The sequence below is a fragment of the Crocuta crocuta genome, unplaced genomic scaffold (genome assembly GCF_008692635.1).
Source record: "Crocuta crocuta isolate KB4526 unplaced genomic scaffold, BGI_CrCroc_1.0 scaffold382, whole genome shotgun sequence".
Lineage (NCBI taxonomy): Eukaryota > Metazoa > Chordata > Mammalia > Carnivora > Hyaenidae > Crocuta > Crocuta crocuta.
Window position 1 is genome coordinate 2,892,561 of NW_027531873.1, and position 22,979 is coordinate 2,915,539.

General features: G+C 32.4%; 1 protein-coding gene across 3 annotated transcripts in view; it reads right to left on the reverse strand.

Moving 5' to 3' along the window:
* The window catches only part of ELP4 (elongator acetyltransferase complex subunit 4), a 241,913-nt gene that overhangs the window by 98,455 nt on the left and 120,479 nt on the right, over positions 1 to 22,979 (reverse strand). The window lies entirely within an intron of this gene.

Consider the following 22,979-nt stretch of genomic DNA (forward strand, 5'->3'; position numbering starts at 1 on the left):
TAAATTCATTCATGCTTGTACACAATTTAAATAGGGAAGGGAAGGAAAATGAGATAGTCTGAGGCAAAGTGAGACAACTTACCACTTTAAAAGTGTTTTTTAAACACTTTACCATGTGTCAGACTGTTCTACACAAAACAGAGAAAAATCCTTGTTTTTGTAAGGCTCACCTCCTAGTACAAGAAGATGGAAAATGAACAGACATAATAAATGGAAAAATGAGACTACTTGTTAGAAGGTAGTAGGCGCTATGGAAAATAGAGAGCAGACCAAGAGTAACTAGACATGGCAGAATGGGGGTACGTAAACTGCTACTTTGAAATGGATGGTCAGAACAGCTTCCTCAGGAAGGTGATATTTCAACAAATATTTGAAGGTGAGGAAGTTAGTTATGAAAAGATCTGAGAGAGGAACACTTCAAGGAAAGGGAGTGGGCAGCAAAGGCCCTAAGGCTTTGCATGGTCAAGGAATAGCAAGGAGGAATGGCAAGGAACACCAAGTGTGGCTGAATCAGATCAACTGTGGGGACAGTCCTCACTCAAAGGACTTCTGAGTGAGATGGGATTTGATGGAAAGTTTTGACAGATATACGATATGATGTATCTTACATTTATTTTTATTTTTTAAAACATTTATTTTTGAGAGAGAGAGACACAGCACAAGCAGGGGGAGGGCTAGAGAGAGAGAGAGAGAGGGAGACGGCTCCAGGCTCTAATCTGTCAGCACAGAGCCCGATGCGGGGCTTGAACTCAGGATCCACAAGATCATGACTTGAGCCTAAGTCGGACTCAACTGACTGAGCCACCCAGGCACCCTTGATGTAGCTTATGTTTTAAAAGAATCATCCTTTTCGCTACTGCATGTGAACAAATTGAAGGAGATCAGGATTAAGAGCAGGTATCTTGTTAGCAGTCTCTTACAATGATCCAGGCAAAACATGATGATGGCTTGGAGTGAATGGTAGCATTTGTGGTAGTGAAAATTGGTTTCATTATGAATATATTTTATTTTTATTTATTTATTTTTTTTAATAGTTTATTGTCAAATTAGTTTCCAGATAACACTCAGTGCTCATCCCCACAAGTGTCCTCCTCCATGCCCATCCCCCCCTCCCCCCACATCCATCAGTCCTCAGTTTTTGTCAGCATTCAANTCTTACAATGATCCAGGCAAAACATGATGATGGCTTGGAGTGAATGGTAGCATTTGTGGTAGTGAAAATTGGTTTCATTATGAATATATTTTATTTTTATTTATTTATTTTTTTTAATAGTTTATTGTCAAATTAGTTTCCAGATAACACTCAGTGCTCATCCCCACAAGTGTCCTCCTCCATGCCCATCCCCCCCTCCCCCCACATCCATCAGTCCTCAGTTTTTGTCAGCATCATTATGAATATATTTTAAAGGCAGAGTCAGTAAGATTTTCTGTCAGACTGGATGTTGAGTAACTAGTGATTGTTTTAAGGAGGAGGAAAAAAAAATCTTACTCTAAACACCTGAAAATAATTCTATGAATATAGTATTTTCAGAGAGGTGGGACTTGTGTTACTTCCATAGTATAAGTACCTAAGAGATCTCAAACCAATATGATATTGTATTTCATTGGTCTTTGACTTTTTAAAAAAGCACCTAAGAAGTGAGAACAGAAACCATGTGTAAGGTTTGCATTTCACACAGTGTCTACATCATAACTTTAACATTGCATATGCTTAATAAATATACACATTAAAATGAAAGTTTAAATGTATTAACTCTTATGTCATGTTCCTTTTCATGATTCCTGGGGTAAAGAACTCTATCCATTCAATCTGTCACAATCTCTTCCTTCTCTTGCCCTTCCTTTTCATTTCTACTTGACAGTGATGATTTCTGTTGCTTGGAAAGAATTTATTTGCTAAGGAAATCCGATGGATAAATAACTGCCTTTTCTATAGGATAAGCAATAACATAGGAAAAAGAAGGTTGCAGCGATTACCAAGAGGTTAGCTTCAGTAATTTCCAAAATTTATTACTGCCACATCATGTACAAATACACCTAGCATACTTTACAATCCCAGGTACTTTTTGTTTTGCTTTGTTTTTTTTTTTTTTTTTAAACTGGGTACCAGAACTCTGAATTAATGAAGACATTGTTACTGATATTATATAAACAGGTAACATTCAGCTTTGTTTTAGTAATATGGACAGAATGTGAACTCAGTTCATAAATGTAAAATTAAATTGTTTTAGATTTCCTATTCCTGAATAAATCATGTGTAATTTTGTGAGTGTCTTTGGGTTTGAGAGAAAAACCATGCCCTGGCATTTTTCAAACAGGCCTTATGTGAAGACCCCAATGCTGTAGGGAAGAATGTTTTAGCTTCATTTACTTCCAATCCTAAAATGCATAAATGGCAAAATGAAGAAAAATAGTTGGTAGGTCAAGCTAAAAAGATAACTCATATTACCAGTCTTATAAATGAGACTTTCCATATCAAGTGTTTTGGCATAGCTTTCCAAATACACTCATAATACAGACTTCTATTCAAATTAAATAGAAATACATGTTTCCTCATATTCTATATTTTATTAAAGAAAATGTGTCAACCGAAGACATGGTGATGACTGGTAGCATCACACTTAGTTTTCCTATTAAAATGCCAAGAGCATACAAGCAATTTAATGCACCAACTCAGAGGCAATTTTTTCCCTTTATTTAGTAAGTGAAGAACTTATCTTCAATGCTCTGGTGTGAATCTTTTTTTAAATAAAATGTTCTACAATTTTTAAAATGTTCTAAAAGGTTTACTAAATGGTATTCTATTAAACACTCTATTAAATAAATGTTTCAAGAGGTTTTACACAGATCTTGTACTGTTTACTCACATTAAAAAAAACCAAGAACAGTGACTTTACTTTCTCCAATGCAGTAAATAGAGTGAAGAATTGTTAATATTATCCATGCTGGATACTTAAAACGTCACACTTTGGTTTGCTTTTATGGTCATTTACTACATCCCTTAGGTCAAAAGATATCTTAAATAATAAGTTGTAGCCTAATAGCATCTCTAAGAAATGCTAGATGCCAGTTCCATTAGATATTGATGAGCTACTTAATACATAATTTTAAAAAATCAAGAAGTAATATTAGCACATTGTATTGTGTACTGGAAATTTCAAAAATAAAGAAATATTTTCAGGATTTTTCTTTGAAATAATTCATATCTATATCTATAAAGGTTTGATAATTAAAGCAGCATGGTTTGTTATGATAGTTGATAATGGGATGAGAGTTATACATCAAAAACATGGCAACTGAGATCTTATCAAAAATTACTGCGATATGATAGTTTTATTAATTACTGGGTTTTAGTCTTCCATACTTAACAAAATATCATCAGTTCATATGGACGCCAATTGAGAACATTTTATTAGAATTGTGTAGTAAACAGATTGTGCATGTAATGGCTGTTTGACTGAATTACTAATTCCCATTCACATATATTCAGTAAAAGTCATTTCTGAGAAATTACATGTAGATTTTTGCAGTAAGAGAATAAACATCATTTATAACAAATGTCATTATAACAAAATCCCCTTACAACAAAAGACTTCAAAGTCCCAAATGATGGCTTATATATTTTTAAAAGTTATAACTGATACAACTTCAGTGTAACAAAACAACTTGTATAGTCTTAGAAATTTCTGCAATGGAGAAGCCCTTTATTGATTCATGTAATAACAATGAGATGATTGTAGCGTACACTTACACCAGCTCCATCACCATTATTTACTTAAAACTGAGTCTAGTTGGGAAGGCACTAGGCGAAGGCTATGTAGTGATCTACAGAGGTATCTAGAGGTTTTCCTACCCATATCAGAAATTAGGGTTGAAGAGTGCTCTACTTGCAGCCATCAGCCTCATCCCTGCCACCCCATGCTCCTCACCCTCCTCCTAAGCCCCTACCAGAGAAACAAAAATGAATACTAAGCAGCTAAAAGACAAAGTTAAAACTTTGCTTAAAATAAAGTTTTTGGTAGGAGTGATAGCAGACCTAGAACTTGGCCTGTTTTAGCAGCCTGGAGCTAAACCTTAAGTTGCATGACCACTTCAGAGGTACACAGAATTCTGTAGGCAGCAGAGTTGGGAAGAGAAGTGCTTTTCACAGTCACTTTGCAAGTAGGTCTCGTGGTTGCTTTCTATCCTTAGATGCTTCAGCTATTATTCACTGGGGACCTCAATGTGCCATTGGAAATGCTGTTGTGAGTATGTGTTTTTTGGGGCATTTATGTTGCATTATCTGTATCTGAAAATGCATATGTTAGTGATGGTTATTAGAGGCTAGGCTAGGTGTTTATTACGTGCCTTTTAATCTAACTGGAAAAAAGGTGGAAATATCTTGTTTATAAGGACAAAAAATCTGGTATCTCAATTTAGTGAGCTATTATTTATAATATACTAAATCTATGAAATCATGTACAATGCATGATGTTTACTTTTAATGACTGATAATGTGTGATATTTTCTTTCAGTGGTTTAAGTAATATGAAATGAATAACTGCATACTTCCCATTGCAAATCTTAAATATTTTCCAATGGCACAAGCTAGTTAAATTATTTTTGCTCTCAGTCTTGCATATTAGATGAGCTACAAAATTCACCTTTTAAGTTCTGTTCTCTAGTGTAAAGATATTAACAATTTATTATTATTATTATTACAAAAAGCTTTTATGTGGACAGTTGTGATTCCATGTGTAAATGTGTTAGCATAGAAACTATTTAACTAACTTTTATGGTTTTATTTTGAAAATTAGGCTGATGTGTAAGGAAACTAAGGCCCTTTACTTTCTACTTGAAATCTTTAATTATAAGCATTATACGTTTGAAAGGCATCCTAAATTAGGTATTATCTTAGCCCTACCTTTATTTACTTTTACATAATTATCCTGATGAAAGATATAATTATGGCATTATACAAAATTACTAACCCATTTTTTTTAATGTTTCCTAAGTGATAAACACATTACATATGGATTAAGGCAATAAATCTCCAACTAAAATAGCTAGGATTTAATTAAAAAGTGGAAACTAGAATTCCTATTTGTTGGGTGAAAAAAACAACCTTATGAAAAAGTGTGTTTTGAGGGAAATATTTTATGAATAAAATTTCAAGATAGAATTACAACTTCCTAAATAATATAAAAAATGTTTATTTTAATGCCCAATTTAGAGAAGAAAAACTGAGAAACATGACTTTTGACACCATGGAAAAAGCAAAAGGCTCTCTTTGTTTAAATTTTTCACTTTGTATTATTGTGGAGTGTCATGGAGACAGAATCACGATGTGACATTTTTATCCTCATCTTTGATGTCTGTAGCATAAAATTATTACTCTTAGAGCAGTGAAAAGGAGTCTCCTATTTAGAAAACAATGAGGCTTATTATGTAATAATTGGAAGGAGAAATCATCTCCCTAAATAGCAGGGTGGCTCCCAATCCTCTAAAGGAATGGTAAAAGAAGATGGCCAGGACATAACACTTCCAAACTTAATTTTAAACAATGATCCAAATTATCATAAAATAATTAATCATGTTTCACTCAAGTGATAATAGATATAAATGTCAATTGACTAGGAACAATGAATATGTAGGCCCATGGGATCTTACTATCCAGTGTTATCAAGATGTTATCAGCTTGGCACCTCCCCTCTCTTTCAAGGGTATACTTTAAATGCTCAGTTGGTTTGGCTTTAATTAGTCATCCTGATGGGTATTCATACAAAATCTTTACCACATGTCTATAGAGGCAAGAGAAAGACATAATATAGACAAGCTAAAAAAGCATTTAAATTTGAATTAAAATTATTTGATAGCATTTTAATGTACCAATAACAGCTTCTCATTAAGCCAAAGATTTAAAAAGATTTTAAAAGTTAATATATTGGAAGGGAAGGATCAGTGGCATGGAGGATATAGCAAAATCTTCACCAAAAATAAAGATCGAGGGTTAGGTATCAATGTGTGTGTGTGTGTGTGTGTGTGTGTGTGTGTGTGTGTGTGTGTGTGTGTTTAATGTTATAGGTTGATATGGGGAAGGATTCCAATCCTAAAGACAAGAAACAGTTCAGTAATTAGGGAAAATTAAAACAGGTTGGTATGGTTACTATGTCAGGGAAAAGGCTGTCCTGATTTCGGGCTTTGAGAATTGATTACTGCGTGTTCTTCCTCAAAGAGCAGACAACTCAGACTCATATGGAGAGTTAATTAAGGATGTAGTCAGGGTACAATATTGTGTCTACAGTCAACAGTAATATATTGTACACTTAAAAACTGGTTAAGAGGGTAGATCACATATTTTTATGACAATTAGATAAAAAGAGAGATGTAGTCAGATATTTAGCAGATACATGTAGCAGATATTTACAGATGTATTATTTTCCAGATATTACTGGTTTATCATTCAACAAATGTTTACTAAACTCCTACTGTGTGTTAGATCCTGTGTTAGGTGCTGTGGGTGCATTGGTAAACAAGAACATAACACAATTTCTGCCACCAGCTTACAGTACAGTAGATAGAAACATCAAGGAAACAAAAAGTTAAAATAATGTTTGTAAGTGTTAAAATACAGATCATTTATAAGGTACTCTGGGAGTACAGAGGTAGGCCACCTAACCTGGTCTTGGAGAATCAGGATAGATATTTTAGAGAAAGTGACATCTAACTAAAGGAAGAATAAGATTGATCTGGCAAGGATAGTTGGAAGAAAAGGGAGAATATTTTTGGCATTTACAAAAGACCTGGAAGTGATAAAATGGGCCACCATGGGGATTGCAGGTATGAGTCAGGCTGCAACTTGGAGTTCTGGCAAGAGATAGGCTAAAGAGGTTGTCAGAGGCCAGATCTAAGGATATGTATTTTGATAAAGGGCATTGGACTAAAGATTCCTCCATTATTATTTACTGAATGAATGAGCAAAAATTTATGGTTAATCTGGCTCTCACATAATTAGTCCTTGAAACTTCAACTGACTCAGCATGTACATTGTATTGATATAACAAACATTTTATCATAGGTCAAGATGTTAAAAAATCTGACAGAATTTATCATACTTCTCTCTATGGGACTCTTAAATGCACGCGCGCGCGCGCACACACACACACATACACACACAGACACACACACACGGCACCAAAGTAAATTTCATCCCAACTTTTAAAGCAAAGATGAGGGAATTATTTTAGTGGGAAAGAATTATTTCTTCTTGATACAAACAAGTGACTTGAATATTGCCAACCATTTTATTAAAAATTCTGAAGGCACAATAATTTTGTTTTATGTTATGGAGTTAAGACTTTTTTCATAATTTTATATAACATTTACCCAAAGGAATGACCATTTTACTTTCTTTTCTTGTCATACTTTTTAAAGATTCATGGTGTACCATGCTTAGGCATATAAGTATATTTTTTAAAATATTAAAGAAAGGTTATATTAAAACTAAAAACAAAAAGCATAATTATTTAAATATTACACAAAACATCATTTTAGCCTGCTTATTTTCTAAACTTAAAATAACCATTCTGCTTTCTAAATGAAGCAATTACATTTTCAGATCATAAATATTAAATAATTACCATTTTTAAATTTTTTGAATATTTACTGCAAAGCAATGTAGTATCAACTCTTCTGATTAGAAAATAGATGCTTGTGGGAAAAATGGAAGTAATTTTATTTAAAAAATATGCAGATGCATCCTATAATAAAAAAGTACATTTAATGATCATATAATTAGATGGGAGGAGTAACTGAGTATGATGAGATGAATGGATCACAGCTTTTACTGCCTAAGTTAAAATTTAGCATAAAATTAAAGCTGCCTACCGTTAGAATTGGTGTATATGTTAGATATTTTTTTATCTTATTGCTTTGAAATAAAACATATATAGTTTACTAATTTACTTTGATAGTACTTCCTTTTCTTCAGAAATACATGTCAGTAAAGTATATTATGCAGCTCACTGGTAAAAATTATATAGTTGAAATTAAAAACGTGGAAATATATAGTTTACTTTGATACTTTATTCAGGATACTTATTTTAGGTGTTACTGAAATCTACTGTGGCTCACTGGTAATCATTCTATTAGATGAAATAAAAATAGTATAGAAAATAATAAATATTTAAAAAGATTAAGTTTGTTAAAGATAATTTATATTGCATTAAAATATGATTGTTTCATTTACTATATTGACTAAATAATTATCTCTGTGATACTAGGAAATTAACTGACATAAATTTCCTTATAGGGGCATCTGGGTGGCTCAGTGAGTTAAATGTCTGACTTCGGCTCAGGTCATGATCTCATGGTTCATGAGTTGGAGCCCTGCGTCAGGCTCTGTGCTGACAGCTCAGAGCGTGAAGCCTGCTTCAGATTCTGTGTCTCACTTTCTCTCTGCCCCTCCCCTGCTCACGCTCTATCTCTTTCTTTCAAAAATAAATAAACATTTAAAAACATTTCCAAATAAAGTTGATAGTTGACATTAGTTACTTTAGAAAGGCTCTGTGTAGAATGTATTAGTGAGAAAATATTGTCTTTATTTAAAGGAATTTTTCCAAGGTTATAATAAGCTTTAATTACTAAAGGACAATTAGGAGTAAACTTATTAAGTGATTGCTTTGATAAACTAACATGAGCCAAACTTTCTGGGCCATCTAAATATCTTTAGATAAAATCGCATTTCAAGAATCCAGGACAGGTTAAAAAAGATACCATTTTGTAATAAACTCCTAAATGTGGTTTTCGAAAAACCATTTTACTATTCAAGTGCCTTTGTTTAAATCATCCCAATCTTTTCTTTTATAATTTAACTCGTATTTACTTGGTTCTTCATGTTGGCTGTTAAAACTACTCTTATGTGGCACCTGGGTGGCTTAGTCGGTTAAGCATTGACTTCTGCTCAGGTCATGATCTCACAGTTAATGGGTTCGAGCCATGATCTCACAGTTAGTGGGTTCGAGCCCCGTGTCAGGCTTTGTGCTGACAGTTAGCTCAGAGCCTGGAGCCTGTCTTTGGATTCTGTATCTCTCTTTCTCTCTGACCCTCCCCTGCTTCTACACTCTCTCTCTCAAAGATAAATAAAACATTAAAAAAATAAAAAAAAATAAAACTACTCTTATGATTAAACCCTCTATATGCATTCTTGAAAATTACTTCAGATTTCTCATTTCTCCAAGATATTAATAGTAAGTGCTTTAACATCATCTCAAAATATTTGATAATTTCTGATTCCAAAGGAAGAAGTTTCACAGAAAGAATATAAAGCAGTAAGTTTATTTTAAAGTCTTCGTGAGGAGGCACCCTCCTACACTGTTGGTGGGAATGTAAACTGGTACAGCCCCTCTGGAAAACNAATAAAATATTTCCTGTTATAGTTTTCAATTTATTGTTCTAAATACATCTTTAAAATAAATTTTAATCTTTAAAATAAATTTGAAATGTATTTTGAAAAATATTTTTATGTTAAAATGAGATAATTAAACTCTTCTTAAAAAACACTTTTTTTGTAATATAAAAATTTACTGAGATGGTTCAAGAACTGATAAATTCTGGTAAGAGTCAAAATACTAATAGAAAATATTTTCCTTTTGACAATTGTGGTATAGAGCTAGGAGAACATTTTAGAAAGCACAAATATTTTTTAAAAGGACTATGTTAACAACATGGTGAAGCTAACCTATAGGTAGTACTTGTAATGGGAGAAAATGTCTACCAAACATTTTTGGGTAAAATCATTTCTGCAGTTTAAGAGCAATCCTAATGAAAACTGGGAAAATTAGAGAGAGAAAGAGAAATATTAGCCTTCTGCTACAGGCATAGTTTAAGTCTTGTTTCACAAATGAAAGGACCTTTTTGAGCATATGGAGTAGCTGCCATGTCCTCCCAGGGATGGTCTGTAGCTATGTTCACCTCAGGCTCATCAAGAAGAGGTGAACTGTCAAATATAATTTCAGTCATAGGGTGGCTTGGTTGAGACAGATTAGTGGTATGCAATCATGATAAATAGTTTATCCTAGTCCCAAAGTGCCGCTTGGGAAATCTTGAACTCAAATGAACAGAGACTCAGTCATTAGTGTCAAAAAGGTATACAGAGACAAAATTTGGTTGGCAGCACGAAAGATGAATCAAGGCGAAAAAGTGACCAATTGCATGTTCAAAATCGAAATTGAGAGGCATATTATAGTTTGGAAACACTGTAAATACTAGGAAAGTCATACATTATTAATTGTTCATTGATAAATATTTAAAACATGTTCCTCTAAAGGAATATATTTTTAGAAAGACAATATAGATTACATGTGTTCTCTTATTTCAAAATCTTTATTCTCATCTCGATGCAGAATAGAGTCCCCTCATATACAGGATTATAATACTTTTTAAAAATTTATATAACTTTTAATCTCTTGCCTTCAGTTGCATATTCCAAGAAGACTTTTTAAAAGAACAATCAGTTTTGTGGAAATATATTAACATTTAAATGTTACATAATTTGATTACTTTTTAAGGAAGAAATCTGATATAATAAGGGTTTAAACTTAGTATGTGAAGGAACTTAAGCTAAAGAACCTTCCAAATATTTTCTGAACACTAAAAAATATATATTTATAAATTGTAAAATACATCATTCTATTAGCAAACACAAACTTTGGTATCTTTAAATCAACCCCCACCCAACTGAATATCCACAAAAAGAATGTCCTCAAGTGTCACTGCCTGAAGTGATATGCTCTGACAAATCTAACAGCTCTTTCTGTGTCATTCCTAATGCACTTGTCACTCAGTATTATCCATCCTCATTAATGACAATGGGAAAGTTTATCTTGGGAACACGTTTTAAATCATCTACTCTTTACAATGGGACCATGAAATCTCTTACAAAACATGAGGCGGGAACTACTCTGACAACAAAACCCCTTCCTGGCAGCTTTATTCTTAATTCCTGTTCAAGGAGTAATCTGTTTATTATAAAATCATACAGAACAATATATTAAACAGAATTTGAAACAAGAATAGCTAGTGTGATTTTCAAGCTTACAAGTATTTTTACAACATTTTTATTAGGCTGAAAACACTAAGTTGAGTCCTTTTTGTGTGGTTTCATGCCATCTTCTTTTCTATTCTACATTATAAACACCTTTGAAAAGAATTGGTTGTATCTAATTTTAAAACAACTTGCAAATGCCAAAGGCTTAATCTACATATAATTATGTAAAAAATAATAATATGCATTAAATAAAAGCAATTTTGACTAAAACTGTCCTCACATGTTTAAATTTTCTAACTAAAATGGGAACTCAAGTCTCCTATAGCTTAAAAATAATCTCACCAGCCCCCAAATTACTTTTAGTAATACATTTATATTTTAAGTTTCAATATGGTCTTATTTCCCTACCTAAGAAATCCCTACAGTTAAAAAAATATAAAGTAAAAAATAAGCAAGACTTCTTGATCCATAGTGGCCACTTAAACATTGTTTTAATTTGGCTATCAGTTACATATGCTAGGTAGTGTGGATAATTAGCAGCTAATGTTTCTTTGGTATACTTCTGCTGATAAAATCAAAACCTGTTAGAAATATATCCTTATGCTTTTTATTATTCATACATCAAAAGTTTAATATTACATTTTGATTAACTTAGCTCTGTAGAATATCTTAAATAGGTTATAATAAATGGGAAAAATCATAGTGATGATTTTCTCACCTTTAATCATCTGAAGCTCATTTGTGAGTTCAAACATGCTAAAAACAAAAATACTGACTTTAATATTTAAATTGTATGGACCTGTAATTCATGAATCCTTTTTTACCTGAGAATTCAAGACTTACTTTCATATTCCTAATTAATGTTTTACTTTAAAGAAAAGGAGAAGAGGTTCATTTTAAAGATATTCTAAAAATTATATGGGCTTCATGCTTAAGATTCTAAGTTAAATGTACAATAAATAGCATAAAATGGTTAATTTAAATTATGTTTTATAAAAGAAATAAAAAGTCTAGGGAACAATAAGATACACACATAAATTATAATTGTTCCTCATATATTAGGTATTTATTAGGAATCCATTTATATTATCTAGAAACCAGTAATTAATGTGTGGCTTAAGAAAGCTGAATTAATACTAATGGGTGCGAAGTTGCTTTAGCATCTGAAAGAATTTTCTAACAACTGTAGTTGGTAGAGACTAAAATGGGGTGAGTGGGTTCCCCATGAATACAGAGAGGCTGGGTGAGAAAATATGTGCATACAATAAGAAGCTGGCTTTGAAGTACTTTAAGCTCCCTTCTGATTTTAGCATTTTAAGAAATGTAGGTATTTTCTTAAAGAGACACACCTGCATTATTAATTCAAAATGTGCAAACTAAACATCAAGTGATTCTATGAATTTATTATTACTCAGATAACCTTAATTTTAAGATTATCAATCATATCCACTAATTGACAATTCTTTCAGTAAATTTTCTTTAAAGTATGTAGTCTCCTAAAATAGTGGTTCTTATTTATAGCCAACTTTCTCTGTAAATGACCAGACAGTAAATATTTTTGGCCTTGCATGCCATAAGATGTCAGCTTAGTGATGTAGTGTGAAAGCAGCCATAGACAATTCATAAACAAATAGGCCTGGCTGTGTTCCAATAAAAGTTTATTTTTAAAAATGGTGAGGCTGAATTTGGCCCACACATCATAGTTTATGAACCTCAGGCTTTAAAGCATCAAGGGCAAAGTTGGTTTAATATTGTCCTTATCTAATTTTACATGAACCAAACCATAAGAATATTATTTCCAATTTATTTCCAATAAAATGATGGCAATGTTATAATATTTGAGTGCTAAGAGCAAAGGAATGGCTCATATTTGTGGCACTATGAAGAGTAGATCACATTTCCAAAATATCTTACTATTTCTTGACTAAATTACACATTAAGTCAATGGGACTCATGAAGAAAATGCATTCAGTTATAAATTATGCACTATAAAGCTTTTCTTCTGAATATAATTGTCCTTAAATTTCTATCCAGTCCAGAATGGTTTCCCAGGAGGAAATTCTTAAGAAGCCAAACTAAAGAATTAGATTGGGTCTTGTCAGCTCCATGTGCACAAAGAGGTCAGTGGGATGATTTTTCAATAATGATAGTTCTGATGATTTCTGTTATTATGGAAATGATATTAGTTGCTTTATTACTAATGTGTATTTAAATCTGAATTTAACCAAAATGTTATATTTAAATTCCATTGTACATAATTATTTCATGCCTAATTCCTAAGTCTCACAAATCTTTAGTAATATTTTTCTGCTAAAAGCCAGAAAAACATACAGGCAATAAAATCCACTTTGCTGGCTGGAGAATACCAGGTATGTTAAAAGGCAATTACTGGGTCAAAGGGGGTTAGAAGGTATAGGTATTTTAAACTCAATAATCAGAACTGACTTCTTTCTGCTCTGGGAAGCTTTTACAAATTTAGACAAATTTATTATAAAGTCTTTTAAGGTGAGGCATTCAAAATAATTTTCAAATGGCAATAAGATGAAAATAAGGAAATAATAATTCATATGGAACACCAGTCACTTTTTGGTAACTAAAAATTATATATTTTCTCATTTTCTATCTGATATTTTTGAAGAGTATAGCTCAACTTTATTTCAGCAATAATGGTTCATTATATTATTAGCTGATTTTGAAACAAGTTTTTATTGAAGAATGACTGACATACAATATCTTATTAGTTTCAGGTGTACATCATAGTGATTCAATATTTTTATACATCATGAAATGATACCCATGATAAGTCTAGTTACTATCTGTCATCATATGAAGTTATTATATTAGTGACTATGTTTCTATGTGGCACATTACATCTGCATGACTTATTTAGTTTATAACTGGAAATCTGTACTTTTTAATCCCCTTCACCTATTTCTCTGCCTCTCCTAATCCTTCCCTTTCTGATAACCAAAAGTTTATTTAGGATTTCTATGAGTCTGTTTATATTTGTTTATTTTATTCATTTGTGATTTAGATTCCACAAATAAGCAAAACCATATGGTATTTGACTTTCTCTGACTTATTTCACCCAACATAATCCCTTATCGGACCATCCATGTGGTTGCAAATAGAATCAGCTGATGTTTTTTGAAGGTTATTTTACTTATGCAAAACCTTAGAAGTATATTAACTATTAATGAAGACTGTAGTAGCATTATCAGACTATTCCACAGAGTCTGAAATGGTGAGATTTTTATAGTCACACTCTCTAGCATGTTTTGGGCACTATCAAAAGGACATTCATTTGTTCATTCATTCATTCACTATTTTTTGAGTACCTATGTGACCAGGCACTGAACTAGTAAGAGGGGATATGATGATGAGTAAAACAGAGCTAAGTTTAAAGCATTTATGCCTCTAAATGAACCACATTTTCCCAAAGCTTCAATATTTTGCAACAGATGGTTAAGTATGATCATGAAGTTTTCACTGTGCTTACGCCAAATAAAACATTGAAGAGTGGATACTGAAGTGCTAAATAACAAGCAGAGATTACTTGGATCTGGATATTCTTGGCTGCTTAGGTCATGATTGGCCTTAATGACTGGTCTTAGTATTTTTCTATAAAAAACAGTCCTACAGGTTTCTGAAGGGACATTTACCATTATTGATTTGATTTTTGATTCAAACCCATTGTTAAATTACTTTTGTTTGGCCCGGAAGATTTGATTTGCCATTGGTTACAAATTTAAAATTTTTTATAGTACATAGCAACCTCCCAAATAATTAGGGGTGTATAGTCATGTATCTGAATGGTCAGTTTCAGAGGGAAGGATTCTAGAAAGTTCAGGATAAATTTATTTCATTATTATACTTTAAATAATTTGATTTTGACAACAACAAAAAATGACTTATACCTCACAAAATCTAAATGCATAAAAATTACTAGAAGGTACAAAGTATTTTCTTTTCATCATTAGTTTTATTTTCATCCTAAAGTCTTAATTTATTGAAAAATCAAGTGAGAGAATTCATTCAGTACAGTTCATTACTAATACTCTATCTGCACTACCATTTATTTCTCTCAAAGCACTGGGAAGGCTATGAAATATAATGAAAATAAATCACTGTCTAGTTTGATTACTTTTCATACCTATCCCTGACAAATTCTGAACTTCAATACAGAAAAAAATGGAGTATATACATCTTAGCTATATTGAAACATGCTAGTTTTATGGTAAAGAACGTTTAAATGCTACCACTATGCTATTTTTCTATATCTGGATGTGATCCAAATACTGAAGTGTGTGTGTGTGTGTGTGTGAGCAGTTTTCCTTAAAAACTGTAGCTATATATTCTAATAATTTTCTATAATTATGTCAAGAATACAGTACTAGTGCATTTGGTCTTGGTCAACATTTTAGCAATTTGTTTGTAAAAACACTAATAAACTAGTATTGTGTTAGCTTTTCCCTTTGCTCACTGAATACAAGATAAGTTGACCCATTTGTTTACAGGCTCAACAAGGGCAATCCATTTCATGCTATAGCACTGACCCTTAACAAAGATCTTGTAAATGAGTAGCCTATTACAATATGTACAAGTGACCTTTAATTGCACCAAGAGGCTTTTTGTTACTAGGGTTGTCAATGCCACACCATAGCTACAGTATAAGTTGGTAAAATACTTCTTAGGTTGTTGAACAGAAATATCAACAATCTCTCTCTCTCTCTCTCTCTCTCTATATATATATATAAAGCTTGAGGCATTTATCTAAGTTTACACCATAATAATGCCTTTTAAATGACTGTTGATGAGAAAGATAAGCTGCTTTTCCAATCATGTAAGAATTAAGTATTTAAAACTTCCATAAACAATTCATTAAGTTATTATAAATGTAATCAAATACAACTTTGTTTTTAATAAAAATAGCCTTTGGAAACAAAAGTAGTTATTTCAAACTTGTTATTAGCTTCATTTTATAACAGGAAATTTTAATCTTAGTACAAGATACCTCTTCCCTCTTTCTACTAAATAATTATATATATGGAAATTTTACCACTTTGAAATGTTTAGGAAAGAATCATATACCCAAGAAAACAGAGCCAAATACTCATATACATTCTAAAAGTTATTTATGTTGAGTAATGATATTTAAAGCAAAATTTCAATAAAGTATAGGGTCAGATACTTCAACTGATTTATACTCAGAAGTTTCTGAAGGAGTCCAATATATTTTTGACAGTCTTACAAAAAGTTGAAACCAAATACTCAATTTCATTAAACCGTTCATATTAAGTTTCTCATTTCTGGAAGGCTCATGCCAAAATGATTTAGTCTGATTCTCTACAACAATGGCGGGTTGACTTGACAGCGTCTGACACAACAGTTCAGGGGACTTTACTAGAACTGTACCAGATACAAAAACCTGCACTGGCTACTCTATGAAATGTTCACTGTGGCATGGAGTTATGACAGTAATAACTCTGATGAAACTTTAATTTCTACTTAAATACAGCACTGCTTTACTAGATTTGTGGCCAAAGGCATTTCCCTTCCACCCCAGTTTCTCTTAATTAGTTATTATGGTCCCCCATGTTCTACCTTTTAAAAACTAATAACTTATATGCAGTCTCATATTTCCTTAACAAGTAACACAATTTATTCTATTAAACTGTAGGAAGCTTTTTTACTAATATTGATAAATAAAAAAAAATTTCACAATCATAAGATTTACTGCTAATTTTGCTTAAAGTTGGTATTCAAAGGACATCCAGTAAATAAAACATATGTAACAGAAAAGTAGGTATCAATAAGAATGTATCAAACCTTCATTAGAATCAGTTACGATAAACCAAAAGGAGGCAAAAACTAGAAATTTGAAAAATGGAATTTGATATCTTACTACCTTATAAATGTATATGATTTAATTATCTCATGAGTAATTTTTGATGCTTCAAAGATAATATATGTAAAATAATAAAAAAATGTAAACTATAACAACATGGTAACTATGAGTAAATTAATATTTGCAAAAATATCGGACTGTAGAACTTAAGTGAAGATAATAATATAGTATAATTAAATTTGAGATACTTTTGAACCATATCATAATAGTGGACTGAAACAAGGGAATCGCATTCCTTTGTATGGGATACTTCCCCCACCTAAGATATAGAAATCCTACAGAAATGTTTAGTGGTTTAGGGAAAGGCTTTATATTTTTTGCAAATTATTTTTTTATTAAAAAAAATACCTACCTAATACAAGAAGTCAGTAAAACAATAAGGAAAGAACAATCTCTCAATCCTAATGTTATATAAGGGAGAAGCTATGATTAATCCAATCTGAATTTTATAAGGTATTTAATAAAAATAGGAGTGAAATGCTTACTAGGAACACAAGAATTTTTGATTTGAATGTTAAAGATTATATATCAATGTTTGTGTGTGTACTTTTGAGGTTTGGGTTTTTTTAATGTCTCTGGGGAGAGGCTTTCTGGCTCAGGCACTGAAGATGAGATGGGAGAGTACATCTTGTGGTGTGGTGAATAGCTGGTGTTTAGGAGCCCAGGCTTTAGAATAAGTGTTATTTCTGTCAGTTTTTAACTCTAACTTTGGATAAGTTAGGTTACCTGATCTCTTTGAACCTTAAGTTTCCTCATTTGTAAAATGTAGGTAATAATGGTATACATAGTAGCTGTGAAATCTCTGAGGTTATGGCTATGAAGTGCTCGCAATAGTCCCAGCCCCCTGTTAAACACTCAATAAAACACTTTTATTTTTAAATCAATAAGTTAGCAGAGCTCCTGAACATGTTACCTTTCCAGTTTAATTTTGTACGTGGAGTTAAAAGTTCTGGATTTAATCCTAGCTCTACGACTTTGGGAAGGTTACCTAACTCCTTATATTTCCTCACATTAAAATGTGTGTTGGGGCACCTGGGTGGCTCATTTGGTTAAGCGTCTGACTTTGGCTCAGGTCATGTGTGCAAGCCCTGCATCAGGCTCTCTGCTGTCAGCACAGGGCCTGCTTCAGATCCTCTGTCCCCCTCACTCTCTGCCCCTCCCCCACTTGAGCTCTTTCTCAAATAAAACAAATAAACGTTAAACAAATAAAACGTGTATAATAATGCCTATAGCAAAAGTTCCTGTGAGTATCAAATAAGATTAAATATGGTAGTGTATGTGAAAGCACTCAACACAATGCCGAGAACAAATGAGATATCCAATGTTTCTTTTAATGTTTATTTATTTATTTTGAGAGACAGATAGAGAGCAAGTGGGGAAGGGGCAGAGAGGGAGAAAGAGAATCCCAAGCAGGCTCTGCGCTGTCAGCACAGAGCCTGATGTGGGTCTTGATATCATGAACTGTGAGATCAAGACCTAAGCCGAAATCAAGAGTCTGAGGCTTAACCGACTAAGCAACCCAGGTACTCCCTGAATATATGCTTTTAAATGTACTGTGGTAGATATGAGTTATTTTAAAAATAGTACTTTAACAATTTAACAAAAATATTTATGGAACACCTACTGTCTGTGCTCAGGATTTAGCCACAGAAAAAAAAAACAATGTCCCTAATCTTGTGAAGCTTACAGCAAATAAGGCTGAGTAGTTGAAAAATAATGAATTAACTAGTAATCAACTGTAGTAATGCATGTTACACTGAGAATTAAAATAGAGTACATGATAGTAGATAACTGAGTGAATACTTCAGATGGGCCAGTCAGGGATGACCTCTCTAAGGAGATTCAGATATTTAATCTGCAATCCAATGACAAGAAAAAGCCATGAACATATGGAAGGATGAACATTCTGGACTTTTGCTGTGCAAAGACATTGAGGAAGGACAAGAGACATTTTGGGTATAAAAGTATTCCTAAAACTACCTGTAATAATCACAAAGCTCATAATACCATATTTATTAAGCTATATAATCTGTTATGACTCTTCCAGGCACCTTGGAGGTTATATTGGTAAAATACATGTTCTTACCATCTAGCTGATGAAATGGGATAGCTATGATTTGTCATCACTTTCCGTTACCTGTTTTTCTTTCTCCCTTAGACACCATGAACAACGTATTGTGGGAGGAGGTGTTTTAGGCAGTACCATATTAACTGGGTGAGTACAGTATTTCTACAGACGTTTTAAGAAAATCCTTAAAGCATTGCAATATATACATAAATGCCTGTATCTGCAAAATTTAGGAAAGAAGCAAAATTTTTTCTTTTTTCATCCCTAGACGATGCTGAATCTGTGCTATCATGGTCTCAAACCTGAGATTACTATACTGTAAATACACAGAAACTTTAACAGACTCATGGACTGAAGATTATTTGGAAAGATTCTAAATATTAGACTTTTACCTTGTGCCACAGTCTTGCTAATTATATTTCCTGACTAAAATGTAGTATGAATTAGTATAAACATAAGTGCAATGTGAAGTATAAGTTGAATTTATAAAATGACCATTTTTACATAAAAAATATTCACAGTCAAGGTGTCATAAGATTAATTTGAAAATACTTCTCAAAGAAACAGGATTCACTTAATGTAACAAAGTATAAATATAATATTTCAGGTGCTGTTGACGATAGAGAAACTTTAAGATATGTAATAGCCTAACATGAATTTACTCTTTCTTGCCAAATGAAGCAATGATGTTCTGCCAGCCCAACTCATAGGAAGCATGTGAAATGAACACAAAAGCAAACAGGCCTTATGCTGCCTAAGGGAAAGTCAGCAAGATGGCAGCTTCAATCATTCGGAATAATACTAAAGCAGCCTTAGGCTTTTTCTCAGAATGGAAACATGTCACTATTCCTGCAATATTCCAACAAATCAGAATGCAGAGAAAAGAACACTTATGCAATCACATACTGGAAGGGCACTTTACTCAACATGTAAGTGGAAAATAATTATAAAGAAATTTCAGAAAAATTGTCAGTGAACATAAATGACTCAGGGAAAAATGTTTTTTCTTTCAATGCACTTAATAGATTTTTAAAAAGCTTACCACTTAGAAACAATTTCCTTTTACATTCTCCTTAAGGAATTATTAATGTAAACACTAATTTTTATGAAGTGGTAAGTGAAAAGTTTGGGAGTCAGGCTGCCAGTAATAGGTATTCATTTCCCCCCTCAAACAGTACTATTACTTTGGAAGTTTGATCAAAGGGGATAAGCTTTCCCAACATTTATATAGGAAGTTAAAAAAAATACTTCAAATATTTTGGGAACTTCCCTAATCAGTATACTTTTAGCGTGTGTCTAGTCATGTAGCCATCTATGGTCAATCATCAAAAAATCAAAGGCAAATTGGCATGACTCAACCCTAACTTTTAATACCGCATGATTGTGTCGTGTAAGCTTGTTTTGTGTGAGAGCTGCTGTGGTTTTAGCAGAGAGATTAACAACCGGACCTAAGCTGGCCTCCAAACCTTGCCCTGCTGATGCCTCAAGCTCTTTGAAGTCTGACCATCATACCTGGCAAAACAACAGTGAGAACTAGGATGGTGTCAGATCTAATCAAATTGTTCGCTGCAGCAGAGCTAACTATGGGGTTCACTAATTGGCCCAATTGCGGATTATACCTTTTGCTACAGATTCAAGACAATAATTTAGTTAAATGATGTTTTTTTTTTCCTTATCTCTTCTAATTAAGATTCCAATGTGGGAAGAAATAGGATTAGACAGTCTCAAAACTGTGTTCCCCTTAAGGTGGTATGCACTTTTGATAGGCTCACTATGCCATGTGAGATATATAAGAGCACAGTATTACCAACTTCTTGAGAGTCTGTGAAATCTATATGACCCTACTGTATGTTTACATTGCTTGGGAATTAAAGTGTAAATACAGAGATGGTAATATAATGAATATATTGAGATGTGAACATGGAGAAAATGACATTTCCATTGTTAAAAAAAATTTAAAAAATGCTCATTTGAATTTGCTTTTGACAAATGATTTGATCTATATGAACAGATGCCTATGTTACACTTCGATTTTCTTTTGCTAATTGTAATCTATCTGGGAATTGAATATTTCAATATTTGTGGAGGGCATCATTATCAGAAAAGGTGTATTACACTATATGGCCCATCATGCTACAACTTAATGCTCTTGAGCCAGACATATATGTTTCCATTTTTTATTTTAGTGACATAATTGTTAATTGACAAATAAGTCAACCATCCCTCCTCAACTTCTATGTATACTAAACAGTCACCTTTCTATTTCCCATTGAAAATTGGAAAGCCTATTGATATAAAATTTGGCAAGTAAGGAAACCCAGGACGAAAGATATCATGCAACTCTACATTGTCCAGCACTGTCAAAGTGACTGATACTCTTGTAGCTTGCAAGAGTTTATGTTTCTCCAATATGTAAAAATTTCAAATAATTCTACTGAATCATTATCAAGTATATTGTAGTACTGTATAAAGTTAATTTATACTTATGGCATATAATATTTTGGTCTTAATACTTAAGAATAAATTTTCTAAGTAAGTGAATCAAAAATAGTTGTTACTAATAAATGCTGGTTAATAAATTCTTTGGTGAGAAAAAGTTCTTGATGACTAAGGAGGTACTGGAGTCCTGTATTTGGAATTAGGGAAAAATTAAAGACAGTCTTGAGATTGTCTTAATTTACTTCAATTTTCTGGACTGTCAATATTCATTCAGTGTGCAAGACCCACATAAATATACTATTTATGAAAATTACTATATTTGGACCAATTAAAGCCTATGTAAATATTGTTTATCCTTATTTTGAAAATTTGCAGTGAATGGTGTATGTCTTATGTATTCTTTAGTGTTACCCAGTAATCATAGTTTCTGACCTGAAATTAACAAACATTGAATCTCAGAGATGGAAAACTGTCCCATTACCAAAGCATAAACCCTATTTTAATAACCATAATAGAGACTATAACTAATGTAATAATATGCTATTACTATTTATGCTAGAAAATTAGATTGTTAAAATAGGATCAAGCTGAACCATAGAAAATCACAATAGAAAATATTATTAAATGAAAGCAAAAATGCTGCCGTTATGAGGTCATCAAATTAGATGAAGTCACATTTCAAATCCTACCAAATCTTACTAGTTTAGGAATTATAATTACATTATAATTACTAATATAAAGGAAAAACTGGTTAACGATAATTCCAACATTAGAGAGGCAAAAATTACAGAAGCTGAAAAAAAACCCAAAACCAAGTCCAAGTAGTTATTTCAGCTTGGAAGTGAAGCTGTGTACTGAGTTATATTTCTTACAGAACTTATGGAGAAGGTAGTATTTATAGGTCACTTGACCAATGGAGCTTATATAGTATTTATAGCTGTATGACTTGCACAATTTTTCAAACCCATAACTCATTCTCCATACATATATTTCAGCAAAGATTTTATACCTGCTAAGTGTATGTCTCTGTGCTTAGTTCTGGGATAGATATGAAGACGAAAAAGACACAGTTTCATAGTAAAACCCTTCATTATAAGATATTTAATTACTGTATAGAAAGTATAAATAAGCCAGTAGAAGGCCTGGTATACAACAAAGCCTTAATAAATCTTGCTATGATTGAATAAAGGTTATGTGGTAAGGGCAATAAATAAGTAGTAGGTCATGGTTAATCAAATATGCTAGAGAGTTATCATGTACAGTTTACAAGGATTATAAATTTTCAAACAATTAGAAAGCTATTTTTTTTAAACCTAAAGCCATACCGAACCAACCTTAAATTTTCTCTTCTGTTTATCCAGAATGCATGCCAGGATTTTAGTGTCATTACTATAGATATGATTCTGCTATGGTTTTTGTAGAGGGGCTAATTTATAGAGTTTCATTGCTGATGAATACTAAGTATTAGTAAAAATTTACTATGATTAGATAAATGCTTCTACTTGAGTCTGAATAATACCAATACACATTCTAAGAAG